General features: G+C 41.7%; 1 long non-coding RNA gene across 1 annotated transcript in view; it reads right to left on the bottom strand.

Annotated features, from left to right (window-relative positions):
- Window positions 1-20,499: 20,499 nt before the first annotated feature.
- LOC145719461 (uncharacterized) overlaps window positions 20,500-25,766 on the bottom strand; it is a 171,725-nt gene continuing 166,458 nt past the window's right edge. Inside the window, exons 2-3 of the long non-coding RNA XR_014142398.1 lie at window positions 21,786-23,006; window positions 20,500-21,497 (exon numbers count right to left, since the gene is read on the bottom strand). This is a non-coding gene — a long non-coding RNA (uncharacterized LOC145719461). The remainder of the gene's footprint in view (window positions 21,498-21,785; window positions 23,007-25,766) is intronic.

Genomic DNA, 25,766 nt, shown 5'->3' with positions numbered 1-25,766 from the left:
GGATCATGACCTGAGCCAAAGGCAGATGCTTAATGACTGAGCCACCCACGCGCCCCAAGACAATGAGGTTTTTAAAGAAAGAAACTTCACAAAATCAAATGAGTGTATTTCTTCCTTGTAGTTCCCCTAGAAGGCTATATGCTTATTCAAATGATGTTTTTCGGAAGGCTTATTAAAGAAGAATTATCTGTAGAGAGAGTCTGCCACAGAAGAAATTAATCTTACGTCTTCATAAAGATATGGCATTCTCCCTACCTCCCTCCTCTGCCACCTTAAGCTAACAGTGTGCGTGGTGGTTGATGTGGACCTGGACAGGTGTTGAGAACAATGAGGCAGGGCTGCAAGGCCACATGCAGAGAAGTAGCGCAGGAAAGCCTCTCAGTCTCCAAATAAAAGCCAGTCTATCTGTCTAATGCGAGATCCTGTAGTGGCTAGCATAGGTTTACTTGGCTGTACTCTATAAAGGTGAATTAAAAGAAAATGAGGAATTAATGGCATTTTTTCCTTTTTTATCCCTACCCTGTACACAGTACAATATTAAGCACAAAACAAAGGCTCAACTAAAGGATATTAATTGGAGCATCTATGACATTCTGCATAGTTCTGGCTAGTCTGGAATCAACTTGGTATTGAGTTTATTTAGACTAATGGGTAATTGAGGTGTTCTAAGTAGCCTCCAACTTGCTCTCGTACCAGGGTGACTAGTAGGGTGACAGCTACTACATTTGCCTAGGATTTTTCTTTTTTTTTTTTTTTAATTTTATTTGTTTATTTTTAAGAGAGAGAGAACAAGCACAAGTGTAAGTACAAGCAAGGGGAGTGATAGAGGGAGAAGCAGACTCCCCGCTGAGCAGGGAGCCTGATGCGGGACTCGATCCCAAGACCCTGAGATCATGTCCTGAGCTGAAGGCAGACGCTTAACCGACTGAGCCACCCTGGTGTCCAGCCTAGGATTCTTCTAGTTTTAGCACGAAGACCCATACATCCCAGGAACCCCCTCAGATCCAGGCAACACAGGACGGTTGGTCAGTCTATTCTCCAGTGACCCAACTTTATAATTATGCAACTTCCTGTCATTTTAATTTGACCTGGCTTCTCCAGCCAAATGTATACACCCAAGGCCAACCAAAGCTGGATGGAGGCATCTGTAGGCCCAGTCTTCTGACCTGCTGCTGTATGGCTTTGTCCTGCAGATGAACATGCCAGAACAAAGGGGCTAACTGCCCAGAGACAGGGCACCCAACTTATAACATGGTTCTAGTTTTCCCGGGGAAGCCTTGGGTCCTGGCTTACCCATCGATTCCTTTGAAAGAATGACCAATTTTCAGGTTGAGTTATCACTTCTATTTTGCCCTACCACTTACGGAAAGACAAACTAAAGAGGCTGAACTGAACCTCCTAAGAAGAAGGTTTCAATGCCGGGATTTGACATGCCAGAAAATTTGCATCTCTGAAAAGGAACCCTAGCCTTAACGCAGCAGAAATGAAGACTTATTTTTATTTTTATTTTTATTTATTTTTGCGTACAGAGAGGAATGGCGCTGTCATCCACGTGCGAGACACATCTTAATTTGTGGATTTTTTCTTACTTAGCTCTCTTAATTGGAGGAAAGCATGTTGCTGCTGATTTATGGATCGACAGCTGTGCCAGGCATCATTTTAAATGTGCACAGCTGCTTTGCAATAGTTTAACTTGGCAGATAGTATTAAACCATTGAATTGTGTCATTTATTTGTATATGCATACAACAGCCTCCTTGTGTGGGTTCTTCAAAAATCCTTGCAGGCATGGTTTGGACTGGGCATTTAAGGAGTCTTACGGAGTGATTTATTCCCTTGGACGGTTTGCAAAGTTTCCAGAATGAAGCATGAGATATCGTTTTATGCCATTGATAAGTTCCCCAAGGGAATCACAGAGACTGCCTAAAGTGGAGATGTGGCAGAGTGAGAGGCTCCAGCTTCCATATGGGAACTCCAATTTCAGCGGTCATTCAGGCAATGTAGGACATGTGACTGCTGACAACAGTCTAGCTTTCATTAGTACATGTCACAGGGAAGCAGCTAAAAGAGGGGGCTGATCTAATACAAGGCATGGCAGCACAAATAACTTGAAAAGCTCTGTTGACAATAGAAAATCTGGCATTCCTAGTAGTTACCAGTGCTATCTTCAAATTCAAAGGGCCCTGAGATTTGTCACTGTTGTCCTTTGTAGTCAAGGATGACACTGTTGACACTGTGGTTATCCCTGTATGCAAGTGTGGCTGAAAATACCCGAGTGTGACAGATGATAAGGCCTTTCTGCAGAGTGTATATGGAGAACCTTTTTTTGTGGTTTGTGTCTGTTGGCCTCCCAAGCACATAGCTCGCCTTGTCAGAGCGTCATCGTGTCTCTGTCTGCAGCAGACCGGGCCGCTCTGGGTACAGCCTCTTGGTTCCGGCCTTCTGCAAATGTCTCCTTTGCTTGAACATCTTTCCCCTGGGGGCTCGTGGTGATTATGCCTCCTGCCTGAGCTGCGTACCATCTCCCATGCCAAAGCTAGCCAGGCGGGCTAGTGCCAGGCCTCCTACCTAGACTGCGGCTTGTGAGAAAATCACTTTGAGGTGGGCTGTGTTCCTCATTAGCTTTTATTGGTGATTTTATTTTGCCACTTGAAAATTGGATGTGTTCAACTGGAAAGATCACAGAGGCTGAAATAACTTGTTTCCCCTTTCTCATTGTTGCCTTAGACTGGAAAAAGCAGAGGAAGTGCTTTCGGCTAAGACATGCCCCTCCCAAATGTAGGCTAAGTGAACACGTATGCAGTTTGTGGCCTTAAAAAATGGTTCCACACCAGCCTATGCTCAAAATCTTTTTTTTTTTTAAGGCTACAAATTCCCAAAAGGTCATCCCAGGAGCCTCCTGACAGGTGTCCACAAGCCACTGGAAACATCTGAAAAAGCCCCCCATGCTGACTGCTCAGGCGACTCGGCTTTGGGCAGCAGTGGTAATTAGATCGGGTCAGGGTACAGCATGGGTGATCTCACGCTGATAGCAAGCAAGTTGACTGCTCATTACTTTACCTCGTTGGCAAATAAAATCTTCTTACATGTGGGTTCAGGATGGGGGTTAGGAAGGATAGTGAAAGGTTTTCTTTATGGTGTTTGAGCCTTAAAATCTCCCACAAAAGGAACTGCAAATTGTCTTGATAGGGAAACCAAAAAAATCTTAGTTATTTAACCACAGAGTGAATTGCCTTATCAGATCTTCTTTGAGAAGAGTCTTAATTGAGAGTAGCTTTGTGCATAAGAAAATTGTCATGAGGATGGTTGGTAAGAGGGATGAAAGCTGAAACCCAGCCAGGGTCACTGGGCTTGACCCAGAGCACCCATGAGCAGCAAAGGGATACTGGGTGTCCAAGAAAAAACATCTCATCAGGAGAGTGAAAGGGCCTGAAATTAGGAGTAAGGGAGGAACCGAAAACATACTTTGCCTACTTTACAATTTGACCTCTCTTTGGTTTGAGGTCGTCCAATATAGTGCCATCTTTTTTTTTGAACCCGTTTCTCCAAGAAATGTCTCTGACAGCTTTAATCTCTTCTTAGTCTTTTATGGACACTAGAAGTGAGGCACAGATTCCCCCAAGACTCCAGTGCATGTAGCCACAGTCTCTGATCTTCCAGTTATCCTATTTTTTAAAAAGATTTTAACCATTTATTTGACAGAGAGAGACACAGCGAGAGAGGGAACACAAGCAGGGGGAGTGGGAGAGGGAGAAGCAGGCTTCCCGCGGAGCAGGGAGCCTGATGCGGGGCTCGATCCCAGGACCCTGGGATCATGACCTGAGCTGAAGGCAAACGCTTAACGACTGAGCCACCCAGGTGGCCCCCAGTTATCCTATTTTTTTTTTTAAGAGTAACTAAGAAGAATGGGATTGAGAATAAGCAAGCATCTAGTATAAAGTTTTGTTATTGCCATTTTATAGATGAAGAAACTGAAGTTCAGTCATTGGACCAGGATCATATCAGAGCTCAGAAGCAAAGCTGGAATCTAAACTGAGACCTATTTACCAGAGGTGAGCAGGTCCAAAAATGAGCTCAATTCACAGAGCTCCCCAAATTTTACTCCTCCAATTCTGTCTCATAACTGTAGGGTTCTTCACTAAAGTTCTGACCAAGAACTTCATTAAGAAGACAGCAAGTTTGGGGCTCCTGGGTGGCTCAGTCTGTTAAGCTTCTGCCTTCGGCTCAGGTCATGATCTCCAGGTCCTGGGATGAAGCCCCGCATCGGGCTCCCTGCTCAGTGGGGAGCCTGCTTCTCCCTCTCCCTCTGCCCTTCCCCACTGCTCGTGCTCTCTCTCTCACTCTGCTCTCTCTCTCAAATAAATAAATAAAATCTTAAAAAAAAAAGTTCTCAGGATGTTTGAGAAACTGCTAATTGAAGAATGAACCTCAACTGTATCCCTGATGGTCTATTAAAATAATAAATAGGGGCATCTGGGTGGCTCAGCCGTTAAGCGTCTGCCTTCGGCCCAGGGCCCTGGGATCGAGCCCCGCATCGGGCTCCCTGCTCAGCGGGGAGCCTGCTTCTCCCTCTCCCACTCCCCCTGCTTGTGTTCCCTCTCTCGCTGTGTCTCTGTCAAATAAATAAAATATTAAAAATAAATAAATAAATAAATATAATATAATATAATATAATAAATAAATAGTAGCATTGCTACAACGGTGAACATTTAAAATGCCACCATCTGTCCCTTGGTCATTTTGAAGATACTATGCAAAATCTGCTGTTTTAAGACCAATATCTAAGTTATTTTATTAACAAACCTTATTTGGTTTCGTGAGTTTTAAAGTAATGTCTTTACCTCCACTATGCATTTTGGACAAGAGGTCAGAAGGAAATATAATTCGACCCTTGAATAACACAGGTTTGAATTGTGCAGGTCTGCTTACAAGTGAATTTTTTTTCCAGTAAATATATTGGAAAAAATTTTGGACATCTGTGACAATTTGGAAAAACAGACAAATTACATAGCCTAGAAATACCAAAATAATTAAGAAAAAAGTGAGATATGAATGAGTAAAATATTTGTAGGTGCTAGTTTATTTTATCATTTACTACCATAAAATATATACAAATCGATTACGAAAAGTTAAAATGTATCAAAACGGATGCCCACATAGACCTTACATGGTTCTGTTTGCAGTCTAGAGAAATGTAAACAAACATAAAAATTCAGTATCAAATCATTACTGCATAAAATTAACCGCAGTACATACTGTATGTACTATTGTAATAATTTTGTAGTCATCTGCTATTGCCATCGTGGTGAGCTCAAGTGTTGCAAGTATCCACTTAAAACACTGGGAGAGGCTGATCATCTTCATGTGAGCGGTGTGTCTCTCCAGTAAATTGCATACTGCAGTAAAAAGTGACCTCGTGAGATTCTTGGTGTTTTTCATCGTGTTTAGTGCAATACTGTAAACGTTGAATGACACCAGGAGACTCATACCAATTGCCACTAGCCGTGCTGGCTGTGCTCCCAAGAAGCAGAGAAAAGTCATGACATCACAAGGAAAAGCTGAATTGCTTGCTATGTACCATAGACTGAGGTCTGCAGCTGTGGGTGCCTGCCATTTCAAGATAAATGAATCTAGTGTTAAGGATCATTGTAATAAAAGAAAAGGAAATCCACGAACCATCACTGCAGCTATGCCAGCAGGTGCGGAAACCCTTGCACTTTTTGCAAAGTACCTTTTTATCTCCTGTAGAAAATGTGACTTTTATGTGGGTACAGGATTGCGATAAATAAGGCGTACTGCTAGACTGGAATATGACTTAAGAAAAGTCAAGTCATTATATGGCAACTTAAAGCAAAAGGAAGGTGAAGGATCTAAACCTGAAGAATTTAATGTCAGCAAAGGATGGTTTGATAATTTCAGAAAGTAGTGTGGCTTAAAAATTGTCAAGATAACAGGAGAAGCAGCTTCTGCTGACCAAGGGGCCACAGACACTCCCAGACGCCATTAAGGAAATCACTGAGGAGAAACGATATCTGGTCGGAACAGGTTTTCAACACAGACAAAGTGCCCTGTTCTGGGAAAAAAAAAAAAAAAAAAAAGCTTCTAAGAACGTTTATTAATAAGGAAGAGAAACGAGCACCAGGATTTAAGGCAGGAAGAGATAGGCTAATTCTGTTTTATGCCATGTTGGGTTTATAATGAGGACTGCACTTGTCTATAAAGTGGTTAACCCCTGAGTCTTGGAGAGAAAGGTAAACACCAGCTGCCAGTCTTGTGGCTGGACAATAAGAAGGCCTAGACAACAAGAACCTTCTTTCTGGATTGGTTCCATCAGTACTTTGTCACTGAAGTCAGGAAGTACCTTACCAGTCAGGCACTGCCTTTTAAAGCTCTTTTGATGCAGGAAATGTTCCTGGCTTTAGTTCAACACCGAAGATATTGCAGTGGTCTACTTGCCCCCAAACACAATGTCTCTAATCCAGCTTCTAGAGCGCGGAGTTATAAGGACCTTTAAGGTTCATTATGCATGACATTCTGTGTAAAGGATTGCCAATACAATGGAAGAGAACCCTGATAGAGAGAACATCATCAAAGTCTGGGAACACTACGCCATTGAACATGCCATCATTGGTTTTTTTGTTTTTTTTAATTAACATATAATGTGTTGGAGCGCCTGGGTGGCTCAGTCGTTGAGCGTCCGCCTTCAGCTCAGGTCATGATCCCAGGATCCTGGGATCAAGCCCCGCATTGGGCTCTCTGCTCAGCGGGAAGCCTGCTTCTCCCTCTCCACTCCCCCTGCTTGTGTTCCCTCTCCACTCCCCCTGCTTGTGTCTCTCCTCCTCTCGCTGTGTCTCTCTCTGTCAAATAAATAAAATCTTAAAAAAAAAATTTAAAAAAACCAACCATATAATGTGTTAATTGTTTCAAGGGTACAGATCTGAGATTCAACAGTCTTGCACAATTCACAGCGCTCACCATAGCACATACCCTCCCCAATGTCCATCACCCAGTCACCCCATCCCTCCCATCCCCCCCCACTCCCAGCAACCCTCTGTTTGTCTCCTGAGATTAAGAGTCTCTTATGGTTTGTCTCCCTCTCTGGTTTCATCTTGTTTCATTTTTCCCTCCCTTCCCCTATGATCCTCTGTCTTGTTTCTCAAATTTCTCATGTCAGTGAGATATGATAATTGTCTTTCTCTGACTGACTTATTTCACTCAGCATAATACCCTCTAGTTCCATCCACGTCATTGCAAATGGCAAGATTTCATTTTTTTTGATGGATGCCATCATTGTTATAGGTCACGAAAGCCATCAAGCCTGAAACAATAAATTCCTGCTGAAGGAATTGTGTCTACATGCTGTGCATGATTTCACCACATTTATGACATAGTCAATCAAAGAGATCATGAAAAAGATTGTGGATATGTCAGAAAAGGTGGGGCATGAAGGAATTCAAGACATGGGTCCTGGAGAGATTCAAGAGCTAATAGGCACCACACTGGAGGAACAAACAGAGGATGACCTAATGGAAATGAGTGCTTCTGAACCAATGCTGGATGATGAGGAAGAAAACAGAGAAGAGTAGAACCAGAAAACAAAGTGGCATTAGACAATCTGTCAGAGGGTTCCGATTATTCAAGACTGCTCTTGACTTCTTTTATAATATGGATCTTTCTATGATATAGGCACTGAAACTAAAGCAAATGGTGGAGGAAGGATGCATACCATGTACAAATAATTTTAGAGGAATGGAAAAGCATAAAAGTCAAACAGAAATTATGATGTATTTGGGCAAAGTTACGCTGAGTGTGCCTGCCTTTCCTACCTCCCCTTGCACCTCCTCCACCTCTTCTGCCTCTGCCGTCCCTGGGCCAGCAAGACCAACCCCTCCCCCTCCTCCCCTCCCCCTCCTACCCCTCCTCCATCCCCCTCCCCATCCCCATCCTCCTCCTCAGCCTACTCAATGTGAAGACAATGAGGATGAAGACTTTTATGATCATCCCTTCCCACTTAATGACTAGTAAATAATCATCATGCTGTACAGTTAATAAACTCATCTGTGGTGCAGGTGGATGAAGGAATTTCTGTGAAAATCTGGTAACTGTTCAGCAAGAACTACATGAGACATTTTTCCTCACCAACATCACCTAAGTTTTCAACATGTCCAACATTGTGTGCAAGACTTGTATGGAAGGGGACAGCCTCTCCTTTCATAGGCATTAGGTGAGTGATATTTAGTATAAAATTAATAATGTGTTAGTTTTCTTAGTTTTATAGCTGTGCTTTCAAAGAATTACATGACCGTCCAGTACACTCCTCTCTCTCATAAGTAGAGAAACTGCTTATCAGCCTATCATCACAGGTAAGTGGTTTTTAAAAAAAATGTAACAAAGTTTCCCAAATCATATTATGACTATGACTATAATGCTGTATGCCAGAAAAATTTTATAATGATTCATTCACTAGCATGTAAGCGAGGCTACAGAGAAGTAATCATATCAATTACACTAGGCTGCGATAAAACAATTATACCGCTGCTTCGTGTTGAATTGTTATACCTGTAAATAAATATGCATTTTTTTCATGTTTTCTTTTCATTTTTGATGTCAAGGGTTAATAATATGTATAACATCTACAGTGTTTTGTGTCATGTAGATAATTTTCATGGAGGTATTGATAGATGATTGTAAACAAATCTTATAAACAAATAATGGAAAACTAAAGTATCAATAAATACAGTACAGTACTGTAAATGTATTTCCTCTTCATGATTTTCTTAATATTTTCCTTTTTCTAGCTTACTTTATTGTAAGAATATGATACATAAATGTAACATACAAAATATGTGTTATCCATCTGTTTATGTTATTGGTAAGGCTTCTGGTCAACAATAAACTACTAGCATAGTTAAGTTTTGGAGGAGTCAAAAGTTATATGTGGATTTTTGACTGTGCACGGGGTCAGTGCCCCCTAACCCCCACTTTGTTCAAAGGGCAACTGTTGTTACTCTGAGCTAACTCTTGTAAGATCCCAATAGGTTTGGATTGATAGACATCCAAGAAGTTATTGATTATAAGGACTGATATCCTTCTAAAATTCATGTCTGTCCAGTAAGATTATCCCCTATGTTTTCCTTCCTTTTCCAGTGGATTTCTAAATGTCAGGAATTCCTATCTTCATGAGCTGAGACATAATGAGTCTACAAAGCTTCTAGTTTACAAGGCTCTCTTTCTCATACATTGTTTCAGGAAACCTTGGGGAAACCCAGGGAGACAGTCAAACCCTAAATATCATTCCTTTTCTATCAGGCGGGGACACTGAGACCAAAACACCCATCCGTCCCTGAAGGTATCAGAACGAGTAAACGAGAGAACTGGAACTTAGAACCTAGAACTCTAACCTCTCAGTATTGCTCCACCACACTACCTTCTCCACATTACACAGTGTTGATTAACGATCACCCACTTCCATAAAGCAGACTGATGAGCAGCAGTGGTCATTTGAAGCTGAGATCTCAGCTGAAGAGGGTAGGGCTGGGACAACTCTTGCCTTAGCTTGAGATTGGCCCTAAGGATTTAAATCATGGCTGAACATCTGACCGGGGTACAAGGGGAGGGATGCCGAGGATGGAAGAAGCTAGGCCCAGCCGGGCTCTGGGCAGTCTTTAGTGGCACTCAGGTTTACAAAGCGTTTTTGGAGTAACTCTGAAATATTTTTTAAAGTGATAAAATCTCCTCTCTCCTTCCATTTATATCTCATTGGCTAGAACCCAGTGATATGGTCACCTCTGGCTTGAAGGCAGGCTGAGAAATGTAGTGTTTTAATTAGCCATAATGTCTCTCAGCTGAAAAAAAATTGGAATATTTTTACAAGGGAAGGTAGGGATAGGTAATATTTGAAGGCTATGAAGAGTCTCTACTACAGCTTGCTTCTTGAACATATTCCCCTCATCTTATTGCCTATGCACCCCCCTCTCCTTCCCCACCCTCTTTTGCACACTGCATTTAGAAAAAGACCCTACTGCTAGAAAGCCAGAGACCTTACAGAGCAGAAAAGATGAGTCTGGTTGAATCTGAGTCAAACTAGGGATTTTGGTGCTATGATTATTGTACCTTATTATCAATGTCATTTATGTCACCAACAATAAAACTTACTGGGTACTTTGAATGTATATGGGAAAATACCAGATGTGTTAGGAAATATAGGATAGGATTCCACTTTCTGATCTTGACTTTCTCATTTAGGGGAGGTACTGTTTCCACAGATAAAGTTTCCATAGAAAGATGCTGCATCAAGAACTGTGAAGGGTCTGAGATTTTCCCCTACTTGTAAGCTAACAAGCCATACTCCTACAGTGTCATGGGTGCTGACATAAGGCTCCAGGGTCAGAGATAAAGGACTTTATTATAGCAATAATCAGAGCATCAACCTTTACTCATGCAAGTTCCCCAGGCCCCAGAGAGGAACCCTGAGCTTAAGGAAGCAGAGTCTTTTATAATGGGCAGTAAGCATGCCTGCTCTTTTCTCCAGAAGGAAGCACTGCCTTCTATATTCCAAGGCTATTTGCTATATAATAACATCCTGTATTTACAGTCCATCCAGAACAAAGGTGGTGAGTGTCTGTGCTTGCAAGATGTTCAGAAACATGACAGACCCGGGGGGAATTGTCTCTCACCAGATATAAGGCAGAGCATGCCGAGTGCCAGCCAAATACAAGAAACACTAAATATTGTTGATGTGCCCCTTACAGGTGAGAAGCGAGCACTAGGGACTGTGAAATCTGAAAAAGCAGCCGGACTTTGAAAGGAAGGGAGAACCTGGACCAAGAGAGGGGAGAGAATTTCTAAGTATGCATTCAGGTGTGGAGACAGGAATGTGACGACGTGTTTGCAAACCCACAAAAGACCAGCTTGCTTGAAAAGACCACGGTTTATTTAGGAAACCTGTGGGAGGTTGGAACCGGTCTCTGGAGGGCCTGGAATGCCCAAGAAACTTTTCTACAGTAATAAGGAGGGACAGTAACAGTGCTAACTGGCCACATGGCATAGGATGGGCCAGAGTGGAGGCGATTAGAGACAAAGCAAAGAGACTACCAGGAGCTCAGTGCAGCGGCCTAGGCATGAAATACTGAATACTTGAATGTCCGCCACCTGGCAGGAGAACACACCTGTATTTATTCAATTTTGTTTCCTTTACTGTAGACCATCAAGGCAAATTTTCTAGGTCACTTTGCATGTGTAAGGATTGATTTATAGCTTCATTCACAACTCGATTACTTTAAGTGGCATTTTCACAGACTTTCTCACTCAAGAGGGTGTCACCTGAGTGTGCTTGGTGCTGGATGTCTCTCATGTATTTTGGGATCAGGCCATTCCCTGGGGTGAGCGGTCAGGTCCAAAGGAGTTCGGGGGATCCTTCCTGGCCAGCATCAGGGAGGGCTCCGGTGTGGGGACAGACTGATAGAGGTGACACATCTGTTGTGCAGGGGCAACCAGTTACAATATCAGCTCTATCCTCCCTAATTGGAGGGCACTAACAAGCAAATGTGTTGAAGAGCAGGGTCCCCTTGATAAAATAAATGCTTAACGCCCAAATCTTTAACCCTTGGGTTGGAGATTGAAATTCAGTGTCGTGTACTGGTTTCTTATTATTCTTAGTAATAGTCTTGGCTCCTTGAGCTTGTTGCAAGCAACATGAGCAAGTCTCACACCTGCCTCTCCACAGATGAATGAAATGCCACCTTAAATGTTCCGTAGGCTCACATCATCTTCTGGGGGCCTCCCACAATCCTAGGTCTTCAGCAGTTCCACAGTGAGGCCAGTAGAACATCAGTGAAGACTTTGGCAGACCACCTTGTAAGCCAACTCCTAAATATTTTTAACAGAGCCCATGGCTGACAGGAGTCAAATTTTATATATTAAGAGTGTATTAAAAACACAGCATTCCCAATAATTTATTATGCACATGCTCATAAACACATTACACTTGTCACAGAACATATACTTGTTGTAAACCTTCCAGAGGGAAATAAATAACACTTACCTAATGAGAAGGCAGATGACAAGTGCACCAAGGTTCCAACATCGAAGCAATATCATGATTGGCAATCTTTTAATAGGAAATCCCCTGACAATTGGCCACCTGGGGTGTGTGGGCCCCCAGTTGGGAACCACTGAACTTGGCAAAGGAGCAATGATCCCTATGGCCTTACTCAGGCCCATCATTAAACTGTTCCCTGAAACTGAGCCTGGAAGTTTTCACAGCCGGTGACCAATGTAAGCCTTCAAAGCGAACTGGAGTGCATGATGAGGGCTCATGTCAAGAAAAGCAATCTGTCATAAGTGAAAAAAACCATCAAAGTGTGCTAAATTATTGACAGAAAATTACCAAACCCAGCGCACTGTGTCTGACTGTGGATACCACACTTGGGGAGGAATATAAGCCCCAAAATGTGATAAGTCACAGGAGATACACTCAGCCAGGTTGGTGAGGGGACACAAAATCATGCCACATTAGGCATGATCAAAGAAACAGGATCCATGTGGATAAGAGAAGACTTGAGAGTACATACTAACTCGAATACTCAAATACTCCTCAAATACTCTGAAGGTTGTCAAGAAGGTTCTCCCAGGGACACGGGAGGTAGACACCTGTGATTAAGGGGGAAGACCATGAAAACGGATTTAAGTTTAAAAAAATGGAGAGAAGAGGGATGTACTTTCTGATAGAGCTCTTCAAAAAATGGATGGGATGGTTTGGGAGATGCTGAGTCCTCTGTCATTTGAGACATTCAAGCTTTGTGCAATCATATTGGATGAATATTGCTGAGAGACTCAAGTCTCTGATCATTGAACAAAGTGACTTTAAGTTATTTTCACCCCCAGGATTCTATAATTCTATGGGTAGGGAACTTGATCTGAAGTAGAGTATTCTTATGAAAACTTCACAACCTTGACTCACAATATACACTGAATTTGAACCTATATGGTAAAGAAATTCACATGAATGAATAGGGAACATCCAAAAGTATACATTTACATTCAGTTGTAGATAATTATGTGAGCTGATTTGGTCTTGACGAAGCTGAAGGTCTGATTTGGTCCCCAAAAATTTATACCACATTTTGAGTTTTCTCCCGGGAAGCTACCTTGTCCAGTTGCAGAGTTTCATTTGGTTGTTTGCCATCACCTAGAACACACACTTGTGCACACATATACATACAAATATTGCTCTAACATTTTGTGTTGCTTCGTTATATTAAAAAACAACCTTTTTGTGTTATGTAATGTCCACCCAGTTGTAAATTCTTACTGAAAACCACAGAGATCACAGGTGGAAACACTGTATTTCCAGCATTGGCAACTCAAAGGTATGTATGTCGAATAGCTAGCAATATGTACAAAGTTAGGTAGGAATTAGAGTACTTATAAAGGTTAAGGGAAAAGTCACGAGAGTAGAAAACGTTGTACTGCTCCAAAGACAAGTGAAAGATTTTTATTTAGGGTCCTGGAAGATCAGTTCCCTTCTCCGGGCTTCATCAGTGTGGAGGCGAGGGGCAGAGCAGGTGTCGGGGTCCCTGTCTCCCAGGGGCTCTCAGCCTCAAGGTTCTTAGCCTGGATGTTGGTCTTGCTGCTTTCTGGTCAACAGTTAACCCTGCGTCTCAGAGGAGCTGTAAAGGGGGCTCAGGGAGACTCTTTTCTCCATCTCTACAACAGAGGCCAGGGAGGCAGAGAAGAGAACTAGGAACTGATGCATTCATTTCCTTCTCACCAAAACTAGCATTCAATGTGCTGAAGGTCAGGATATCCTGAGCTCTGCCATTACCTGTGTTTCTTAGGAAAGCCTCCTGCCGAGGAAGGGGTAGAGGGCAGAGGGGGCTCACCACTAAGTCCAGGCCATGACCAGTATACCAACAGAGGAATAAAGACAAGAACTCTTGTAGAAAAATGCAGCGAATTCTGAAGACACAAAGACACACAAATGCTGGGTTTTTTTAGGATGCTGATAATGACATTTTAAAACATTTTCTCATGTTTCAGAAGACTCAGGGGAGTGAGCCAATTCCTTATGTTTCGTTGTTGTTATGAAGATATATATATATATATTACTTTTGAGGTGAGTTTGTCTCTGGTTTTCACAGAGAAACAAAACATTGGGTAACATTAAAAGCATCATGATCCTTGGGACCTGGCCTGCACACAGTCTCCCCATCCACCTCCCAGTTGAGGTGTCTGTCCTCCCAGTGGGGGCCAGCAAGCCTTGCACTCTGGACCCTGAATCGCCTTGACACCTGTTACTCGATATTCTTTCATTACTCCACTTTTAACCCAGGTTTTATCTATGAGACCTTGCCCTTTGTAGTGTTACAGGCATAAATGTGTGCTCAAAAAGTAATCATCCTCTTGTAGTAGCTAAGGCATGTGTGAAAGTTCTCCCTCCACTACCTGGAGTGTTTGATTCACAGGTTCTGCTCATCCTGTACTTGCATCCCATTGTCCATCCACAGAGGGATGGACGAGCAAAATATATGCATATACACTGGGATATTATTCAGTTTTAGAAAGGAACGGAATTCAGATACATGCTACGACATGGATGAACCTTGAAAACATGCTGAATGAAATACGCCAGAGACAAAAGACAAATAGTGTACAATTCCATTTATATGACGTACTTACATAGTGAAATTCATAGAGACTAAAAGCCCAATAGTGGTTACCAGGGGCTAGAGGGAGAAGAGAATGGGCAATTCTTGTTTCATGGGCACAGAGCTTCAGTTTGGGAAGGAGAAAATGTTCTGGAGAGGGACGGTGATGATGGTTGCACAACAATCTGGATGTTCTTAATGTCACTGAACTTCACACTCACGAACATGGAAATGGTAAATGTTATATCTTACCATAGTTTATGTGTGTGTGTGTGTGTGTGTGTGTGTGTCTGTGCATACACAATGCACACGTCCTGACCTTACCTTTTTATGCGTGGGGCAAATGATCTGTCTTCCCATGTGTGAAAGGAGTGTCATTTTTTCCCCTAACCTGCTTTTGAACAGGGAGGAAAGTTAGAAATCAGGGAAACTTGTCACTAGCCAGGCCCATTTTCCCTTGATTTAAACAACATTTAAGGATAAAATGGCCAATCTGAAGTTAAAAAAGGGGGGAGGGGTGGGAAAGACAGGCTAAAAAAGAAGAGGAAGGAAAAGAAGGAGGATAAAAATCTTGTAAAAATTCGGAGTGCTTACACTTGTGGTCGAATGGAACAAGTTTCTTTTTTATTTGGTACATGAACTTGTCCGAAGCAATGTACTCAAAGGGGAAATTCCCAAGCAGCAGTGCTGGGTTCGGAGTCATTTGTCAAGTTAACCATGATGTATTTTCTAACCTTGAATGGCGTCAGCTGGGATATGTTCCATTCCATCCTCTTATAGGAATCCAAGTGAACAATTCCCAACAAACAATCGTTCAGTCTACAGAGAGTGAAAACCTCCACGTCCTTTCTTTAGTGTTGACCACATTTTTCCATGACCTCCCAGGTGGGGAAACACAGACAGGAAAATGAGGACTAGAACCTTATACAGAGCTTTGGAACAAACACAGTGTTGGTTGGTGTTAGAAGAGACCAAGACTCCAATCAGAAGGCAATGCTGGGTTTGGTACAAGATAGTCACTTAGGAAGAATGGAAAAACTAGTAATTCAGGCCTGACAAATATTTGACACAAACTTAAAGAGTCCAAATGCTTAATTCAGTCTCTTTTTCAAGTACTTGAAACAAGTGGATGGTCTAATAATGAAATTTTAGCATTCAGCCTTGTAGTATTTGACAAAACAATGGAGTTAATACCCCAAACTACAAAAAATGTAGTTGATTATTCAGCTGAAAATCAATTTGAAGACTCCAATAGATTTAAAATGTAAAACTTTATACTTACATTATAAAGTATATGTTACATTCATTTACTTCATTTGAAGAAAAATATGCCAATATTCCATTTGACTCAGAAAACTTGATATAGCCACCTTACCCATGAATAGCCACAGGAAAAAAAATAAACTTGGCTGTAAATTAGTTTCCCTAGTTTCTGAATGTTCAGCTATGAGTTCTTCTGCCCCTTGTCCAAATTCAGACCTAATATTACTACAACAGGGGATGTGGTATCTATATATGAAAAGTAGGAAGCTGGGAATTCTCCAGATCATTTGGATTAACAAAATGTTTCTCTTGGAATATACAATGAATTAAAGCAATATTTTTTAAAGAAAATGTATTTTTCTTAATTATAATTTATCATGTTAATTTCCTCTATTCTCCCTTGTTTGAATGTTAGTTAATACTGACAAAAGGTATTTTTCCTATGGTACTAAAAATTTTTTTAAAAAATCTAGGTCTTGGCCTCACTGATATGAGGAATTCTTAATCTCAGGAAACAAACTGAGGGTTGCTGGAGTGGGGGGTGGGGTGGGAGGGATGGGGTGGCTGGGTGATAGACACTGGGGAGGGTGTGTGCTATGGTGAGCGCTGTGAACTGTGCAAGACTGTTGAATCACAGATCTGTACCTCTGAAACAAATAATGCAATATATGTTAAGAAAAATTAAAAAAAGAAGAAGAAGATAGCAGGAGGGGAAGAATGAAGGGGGGGAAATCGGAGGGGGAGACGAATCATGAGAGACGATGGACTCTGAAAAACAAACTGAGCGTTCTAGAGGGGGTTGGGGATGGGTTAGCCTGGTGATGGGTATTAAAGAGGGCACGTTCTGCATGGAGCACTGGGTGTTATGCAAAAACAATGAATCATGGAACACTACATCAAAAACTAATGATGTAATGTATGGGGATTAACATAACAATAAAAAATTAAAAAAAAACTAATGATGTAATGTATGGTGATTAACATAACAATGAAAATTAAAAAAAAAAATCTAGGTCTTGGGATGCCTGGATGGCTCAGTTGGTTAAGCGTCGGCCTTCGGCTCGGGTAATGATCCCAGGGTCCTGGGATCAAACCCCACATCGGCCTCCCTGCTCAGCTGGAAGCCTGCTTCTCTCTCTGCCTGCCGTTCCCCTTGCTTAAGCTCTCTCTCTCTCTCTGACAAATAAATAAAATCTTAAAAAAAAAAAAAAGCCTAGGTTTTTTTGGCATTGGTCTAGAATCTAGACATCTTCTATATTATGTAAACAGAGTCACCAGAATTTAACCCAAGTGACTACTCGATGCACTAGATTCAAAGTGAATGAACCCACCCAAGAGACAGCAAGAAAATGCACAGTCAATTCTTGACATGCTGTTGCCATTTGGGTTCATGTGAATGTGGGGAGAGTGGGAAAGACTGCATTTGTTGACAAAAATTGCTGGTCACCCAAGGCCAGATTTTTTGGCTTGGATTGTTTTGGGAGAATTTTGCCAACAATTTAGGAAAGATGATAAGTTGGACATTTGTCTGTGACTTGTATAGCCTCCTGGCTGGGGCTGACTATCAGTATTAAAACACTCATGTTAAAATGGTCCTCTGAGGTTTAGTATCTCGAGGCTAACTTAACGTGCTCCCAATTCCATTTCACCTGAATCCTAAAAGCTACGTGTGTTCTTATATTCCACGGATGTTGAGTTGCGCTGGGTCAGCCAAACCAGCAAGCTTTGGGAGTTGGCGGAGGAAAACATTTTGAAAGAGTCTTAACAGAACATGCTTTTTAATTATAAGAGGGTGGGAAGTGAGGAGATTTTTCCCTAAGTAATTGAACCCAAATGGAAACAAGGCTTTGCAAAAATGGAATTATTGAAAAATATCAGTTACAATGATGTCTAGGGTATTAAGTCAAACATTGGCTTCCTACATATTTTAGTCCACATAGGTCCACAAAATCCACCCATTTATTCATCCACTGATGAAAACTTTTACTGGATGTTTACTGTGTGCCAAGGCCATGGCTGAGTATTAGACAACACGTGATGTGTACGGGAAATGAACAAAAAGCACCTCCTGGCTCTGCAAGGAGCGCCATTCTCAGAAATGGCTCCAACCAGACAGGGACGACTGTCTTATGCCACCTAGTCTCTCTACCACAGACATTTTCTCCCAATCCAGAAGGAGGAGATGGTGATTCAGACGGTCTTTTGAAGCATGTGGTTAATCTCCCGTTTTGCAATTGACAGGCATCAGGATGAAACCTTGATGATGGAGAGGCAAGCACATTAATGACACAAAGAATGGCTTGTAAGTGAACTCATCCACGTTTTGAAACCCAGTGAGAGAATGAAACATCTTGCTTCTACAGACACAGTGGGTGCACAGTGACATCACAGTTAAAGAACCTATTCCAGCGAAGACCATCCATTCAGGGACTGAGCCTGATCCAATTTTGTATTTTCAGCACTGTGTTTTGCTCAGAGGAGGTGCTCAAAAAGTCCTGTTTTATCTGAAGTGAAGGTAGTAGAAGCCTTCTGCCTGACAGCATGCATAGTTAGAAACTAGCAAGTGCCCCCCGTGCAGTGATCCATGTAACTTAATTTTGCCACCGTGTATAAACAAAGACTGCCCTGACGTATTTTCATTTCATTTATCTTGGAAGTCACTCAAGGCAGAGTTCAGAATTAAGAAATTGGATATTATCTTGGATACTGGTGATGGGCCATGAAAAATAAATTAGGTCCTTTAAATAGTAAGTATAACAAAACTCAAGAATTAGCCAGAGGGAAAAAAATGGCAAAGCAAATTTTTAAATAAAATTTTCTGTAATCAGTTGAATCTTTTTAGAATTCAGACAATATAATAGACTCAGAGCTTTGCTGTAAAAATAAAATTGCCGAAATAATGATATGAAATAATGTAGAACACTTCATTTTTACGAATTCGTTTTTCAAAAGAAAATAGAGACTCTGCCAATTTAGCCCTCAGTAGCCTTCCAACTGTGTAGAGCATTAAAATAATATATGCTATTTAAAAATTATTAGGGATCCATTAAATTGGCAAGATCTCAGACTTCACGTGTATTGAGGGTTTTGCTTTGGTGGGAAGCAAATGCTATAAACTCCCTATTGGAATGAGATATGTTTGGATGCGAGTAGCAGTTTTCTTCTCACCGGAGGGGAAAATGCTGTATAAATAAGAGTGAACAGTCCATTTTCATCCGTTGAATTCTTCTCCCAACATCAGATAGCAACGAAACAACCTGCAGGAAGCAAGAAGAAACCATCCACCCATCATGGATTCTCTCTTTCAGAGGATTTGGATACGCCAAGGGGAAGAACTGTTCTCCAGCTCCTTCAATTGATGGCTGCATCCGGGGAGCCTTGTTACTGCTGGCTTTAGTACCTACATGAGGCCGCTGATTCTATCAGAGGCATATCGCGTCATATACTGCTGTTCTGTTGCTACCCAGGCTCTGTGCATGAGCACACATCTCTCCGGTCAAGGAATGATAGCCTTTCTGGGGTCTTACCCTCTGTTGGGAGGCCGAGCATCTGACCCAGCCCAGGTGGGGAACTCAGAGTCAGAAACAAGGGATATAGTTCATCTGAGTGATCTGCCCCCACCCTGTCTCTTTTTTCCCCCTCTTCTCTCTCTCTTTTTTCCCTTTATCGTTGGTAAGCACCCCAATATATGTCTACCAGGTGGTATAAGCTATTATAGAAACAGAAGGTAATAAGACTTTTCATTATGGTACAGAAACCTATATTGGGCATCTCTTATAAGCATTCCACCATGCAGGTCATAAAGGACAGGCAAGATGAACAAGGCATAATCCCTCCCTCTTGGAGTTTACAGTCTAAATGACTGAGATCAGTTCACAGGTGACTTGGTGTTTCCACCATATTGATTGGTCCAATAGTCTCTGGTTACTGAGACGTGGTCACAAAGACAATAGGGAGGAAAATCGCCTTTCCACCAAAGCAAATTAAATAACGAAGACCCAAATTGGAATCCTTACCATTTTCTGGTTTAAATGAACTTCTTATGAACATTTGCCTACTTAGAGGAGCTTTTGTTTTATACAATAGTAAAGAAATCGTATGATTTTTTCTTTATTTCTTTTTATTTTTTCTTCTCTATTCCTTTTAATACAGTTCAGTGAAATTATCTGGATATTCAGTGGCTTGATTTGTTATTTTTTAGCATTGTGAGAACTTTCAGAAACACAGTCATTCTAACTAAAAGCAGTGAAATATAAGTTTTTTTAAATAGTTTTTAAAAGTTAGATATGTTCAGGGGCACCTGGGTGGCTCAGTCGTTAAGCATCTGCCTTCAGCTCAGGTCATGATCCCAGGGTCCTCATCGGGCTCCCTGCTCCACGGGAAGCCTGCTTCTCTCTCTCCCACTCCCCCTGCTTGTGTTCCCTCTCTCGCTGTGTCTCTGTCAAATAAATAAATAAAATCTTTAAAATAAATAAATAAATAAATAAATAAATAAATAAATAAATAAATAATAAAAGTTAGATATGTTCATAGTTTAGTACCCAAAGGCGAATAAAATGAACAAATCTTATGAAATATTAGTGGGCTCTAGGAAATAAGACATTTTTAAAAAAACCCTCTGTGAGCAATAGCCTTTACATACATTTTCCTCAAGAATCAAGGGGTAAGAATTAAGAAGAAATAAGGAAAGCCTTATCATTTTTAACCTTTGAGGGTTAAGTATTTATGAAGAAATAAAAGCTGAAGATGTTATATATTTTTTGAACATTAAAAGAAGCATAGCAACTGGGCTATGTGATGAAATAATATTGGCTATGCACAAAGAATTTTTAAAGTCCGTATTCCTGGACACTGAGGTTAGAAATGCAGTATAGACAGAGTTAGAAAAAAGAAATCACTTGATAGGTTTATGAGAATAAATGTCAATTTATTTGAAGGCAAAGAATTGAAGTGACCCTGTATAATGGCAAACACAAAGTAGGTTCCTATAAGTGCATTTGGGAGAAAACAATGCATTTTTGGCTTGGAGAATTAACAAAGCCTTCTAGACTCTTTATGGCTTCTTCATTGTGGTTAAGCCTCCACAGGGCTTCACACCTGAACTGCACTCTGGTTAAGAATCCCTCCCCATCTCTGGGGCAGCTCAGTATAGAAATTGGAATAGTCCCCTTCTTAAGCTTCTACCAACACTTTGCCCAACACAAACACACACACACACACACAGTTTTTATACTCAAATGCATATTTAATTAAATTTTAAAAAATTAAAATTTTAAAATAACCATTTCAGAGTAAAAACCAAACCAACCAACTAGGCAAACCAGTTTTTGGAGTGAATTGGCTCATCAAAATTGTGAAATGGTCACTCTGGTAGCCTTTTGCAGCCCCAAACCATGAGAGAGCGCTAACTCCTGAAGAAGGGAGGGGAGGTGGGCAATGAGTTCTGAGAGTAAGAATCACACTGACCGCTTACCACCTCTGCTTCTTCCTTTCCTTACCCTGTCGCTCCCTTAATCGTGGCACAAAGTTTTCAGCTGTCATTTGGTTATTTATCATGGAAGCCGTTACTGCTCATGGGAGAATCTTTCTTTTAAAAAGGAAAACAAAGAAAAACAAAATTCAATGTCTAACACACGGCTATGGAGTAATAATGATATGCAAGATGCATTCACATATATTTTACATTTATCGCATACAATTTCCTTCAGCGGTCACATCTCCGGTACATTAACTTTAAAAGTATTATTTTTATGGGAACCTTTGTGATACTTCATGGCTGAACTTGACAAAATCAGATTTTCTTTGGCTCTTTTATTTTATAGAAATAGATATCTTATATACATATAAAGAGATTTATTATAAAGCACTGGCTCACATGATTATGGAGGCTGAGAAGTCACAAGATCTGCAGTCGGCAAGCTGAGAACTGGGATAACTGATGGTGTAGTTCCAGTTGGAATCAGAAGAGCTGAGAACCAGGAAAGCTGATAGTATATAGTTCTAGACTGAAAACCGCAGGTTTGAGACCCAAGAATAGCCCATGTTTCCATCCGAGGCCAAAGGCAGGAGAAAATTGGTGTCCCATCTCGAAGGTGGTCAGGCAAGGAAGACTTCCCTCTCACTCGTGGGATCAGCCTTTTTGTTCTTTTTTTCATCATCTGATTAGATGAGGCCACACACATGGGGGGGCAATGTGCTTTACTCAGTCTACTGAATCAAAATGTGACTCACCCACAAACACCCTCACAGACACACCCAGAATAACGTTTGACCAAGTGTCTGGGCTCCTTGTGGCCCAGTCAGGTTGACAAATTAACCACCACACCAGGTGAGATTCAATTATCTGATTAAATGACAGCTGATAGATTCACATGTATAGAATTATGCTTTTATCGTAAGTTCAAGTATTTGACTATAGAACATTTGGAGACTTGAGGGTGCCTGGGTGGCTCAGTCAGTTAAGCGTCTGCCTTCGGCTCAGGTCATGATCCCCAGGGTCCTGGGATCGAGTCCTGGGTAGGGCGCTCTGCTCAGTGGGGAGTCTGCTTCTCCCTCTGCCTCTCCCCCTGTTTGTGCTCTCTCTCTAGCTCACTCACTCTCTCTCTCTCAAATAATAAAAATAAAATCTTCTAAAAAAAAGAATATTTGGAGACTTGAGTAGCTTTTTTTTTTAAAAAAAGATTTTTTTTACTATTTTTTTTATTATTATGTTATGTTAATCACCATACATGACATCATTTGTTTTTGATGTAGTGTTCCATGATTCATTGTTTGCGTATAACACCCAGTGCTCCATGCAGAATGTGCCCTCCTTAATACCCATCACCAGGCTAACCCATCCTCCCACCCCCCTCCCCTCTAGAACCCTCAGTTTGTTTTTCAGAGTCCATCATCTCTCATGGTTCGTCTCCCCCTCCGATTTCCCCCCCTTCATTCTTCCCCTCCTGCTATCTTCTTCTTTTTTTTTTTTTTTAACATATAATGTATTATTTGTTTCAGAGGTACAGGTCTGTGATTCAACAGTCTTGCACAACTCACAGCGCTCACCATAGCACATACCCTCCCCAATGTTTATCACCCAGACACCCCATCCCTCCTGCCCCCCACCACTCCAGCAACCCCTAGTTTGTTTCCTGAGATTAAGAATTCCTCATATCAGTGAGGTCATATGATACATGTCTTTCTCTGATTGACTTATTTCACTCAGCATAATACCCTCCAGTTCCATCCATGTCGTTGCAAATGGCAAGATTTCATTTCTTTTGATGGCTGCATAATATTCCATTGTATATATATACCACATTTCTTTATCCATTCATCTGTCGATGGACATCTTGGCTCTTTCCACAGTTTGGCTATTGTGGACATTGCTGCTATAAACATCAGGGTGCATGCACCCCTTCGGATCCCTACATTTGTATTTTGGGGTAAACAGCCCTATAACCACTAAGGAAATTGAAGCTTAATTATAAGAACATATTATGAGCAACTATATGCCAGCAAATTAGATAATGTGGAAGAAATGAATGCATTCCTAGAGATGTATCAACTACCAAAACTGAACCAGGAAGAAATAGAAAACCTGAACAGACCTAAAAAAAGATTTTATTTATTTATTTGACAGAGAGAGAGAGAGCACAAGCAGAGGGAGCATCAGGCAGAGGGAGAGGGAGAAGCAGACTCCCCACTGAGCACCGAGCCCGACACGGGGCTCAATCCCAGGACCTTGGGATCATGACCTGAGCTGAAGGCAGACGCTTAACTGACTGAGCCACCCAGGCGCCCCTTGAGTAGCCATTTTAAGGAGAAATTAGCCTTTGCAGGATTATCTGCAAAGCTATTGTTGGAACAAAAAATCTTCTAAAACTATTAGGCACTATTTAATTAGTTCATTTATTCATCTGTCAATCATGCATGTGTTTGACAAACTTCCTTTGAGTATCTACTATGTGCCCACATGGTGCCTGGCAAGGCATTCAGATGCCAAAGGAGAGAAACCTGCTTCCTGTCAGCCAGGAACTAAATAAATTAGGAAACAAAGTAGGCTATTTATTTGACCTATAGCATTAGGTTTCAGGTATACAACATAATGATTCGATATACATATGTGTGAAATGAAGTATTAATGGTGGGATGACCACACATCTTACTGCCCAGAGCAGTCCCCCTTTACATCTGCTGTTGTGAAATACTAATTAAAAGAACTCCGTGTTATTTGCAAAAGTATCCTAATTTGGGTGATAAATTATGCGGCCACCCAGCTATAGGAGATGTGATAGGAGTTTCTATGAAATAGGCGATGCCCATGAGGGAGGCTGAGCTACCGCTGGAGTGAGGGGAAGGAGAGCTCTCAACAGATCCTGAGATTGGGGCATCTAAGTGGCTCAGCCATTAAGCGTCTGCCTTCGGCTGGGGTCATGGTCCTGGGGTCCTGGGATCGAGTCCCACATTGGGCTCCCTGCTCAAGGGAGCCTGCTTCTCTCTCTCCCACTCCCCCAGCTTGTGTTCCTGCTCTCGCTGTCTCTCTCTGTCAAATAAATAAATAAAATCTTAAAAAAGAAAAAAAAAAAAAAAACAGATCCTGAGATTGGCCCTGACAAACGAGGACAGGTGTTTACTGGACAGAGGGAGGAAGAGAAAGCAGGCTCTGGGCGGAAGGAGCAAAAGGCATGGATCAGTAGCGGGTGCAGGACCACCATAAATATTTTGACGGATCTGGGGCGGTAGGAGCCAGGGGTTGGGAGGAGGTGGTGAGGCTGCAGGGGTTCCCAGTAGCCCAACCCTGAAGGCCCCTCCGGGTTAGGCTGAGGACTCTGAACACATCCTCTTGCTGAGGAGGACACTGGCAGCGTCAGGGCAGATAATGGTGTAGGTTACATTTGTGCTTTTGAAAAATAAACCTGTCTGTTAAAAGTTGACTTTCTGGGAGAAAGAGAAATTGACTGAGTATTTACCACATTGAACCAACTTTTGAAAACTGAGGTATTCGAATTGATGGCATCATTGTCTTCACCATCACAATTTAGGGCTTTTTTTAAATCAGAGGATTATCAAGTTCTAGGCATTAGGCTAACCAGGTGACATACACTGCCTCCATTAATCCCCACATCCTTACCTTTCGAGGTAAATGTCAGATCCCATTTCCCGTATCTGTGGGAGGGTTGGGAAGAAATGCTCACCCTTTCAGAAGATAGAAGCAATCATTTCAGGTTAGGGCGTTTGATAATGTTTCCAGAAATGTTTTCACTTTCTCACTGCTCATTCAGAAGCAAGAGCAGGATCCAGAGGAAGGAGAGCGAGACTTCTCTTAGTTTCACATCGGGCCCTTCTCAGACAGCTGCTCCCTGTGTGTTGTCACCAAGGTTATGATATTCTGAGTGTGCTCCATGAATTCACGTGCTTCCTCAGAGACTATTTGCTTTTAAATTTTTGATGAAACCATGAGTAGGAAATGTCATTTAATCATTCAAGATCCCAGGGGAAAGAGAAGATGGGAAGGAAACTTTCCTGCTTCTGGTGCAGTGACTATTTGTTACCCTTTTTCTGAGAAAGCTCTAAGTCACACCTGTATAAAGAGCTCGACCTCCAGACCACACCTGTGTTTTGGGCAGTTATTTACTCAGCCACTCACCGCAGCAGGGTCTCCTCACCCTGGAAGCTGCAAGAGGTATGGACATAAGAGAGTAACAGGCATTGGACTGCAATTCTCATTGCTCTTGCTGAAGAGACCTTGGCTGGAAGAGCCAAAGGAGGCGGGGCCCCAAGCTTGCACCTTGGACCTACTGTTCATTTCAGTTAACTTACCTACATCTTCAACTTCAAATTCTGACAGATTGGACAGCCGACTTCTTCCCTC

This window comes from Leptonychotes weddellii, chromosome 2 (assembly GCF_054177405.1).
Source record: "Leptonychotes weddellii isolate Sample4059 chromosome 2, ASM5417740v2, whole genome shotgun sequence".
NCBI lineage: Eukaryota > Metazoa > Chordata > Mammalia > Carnivora > Phocidae > Leptonychotes > Leptonychotes weddellii.
The sequence above is the reverse complement of the archived record's forward strand: the minus strand, read 5'-3'. Positions and strand labels throughout refer to the sequence as shown.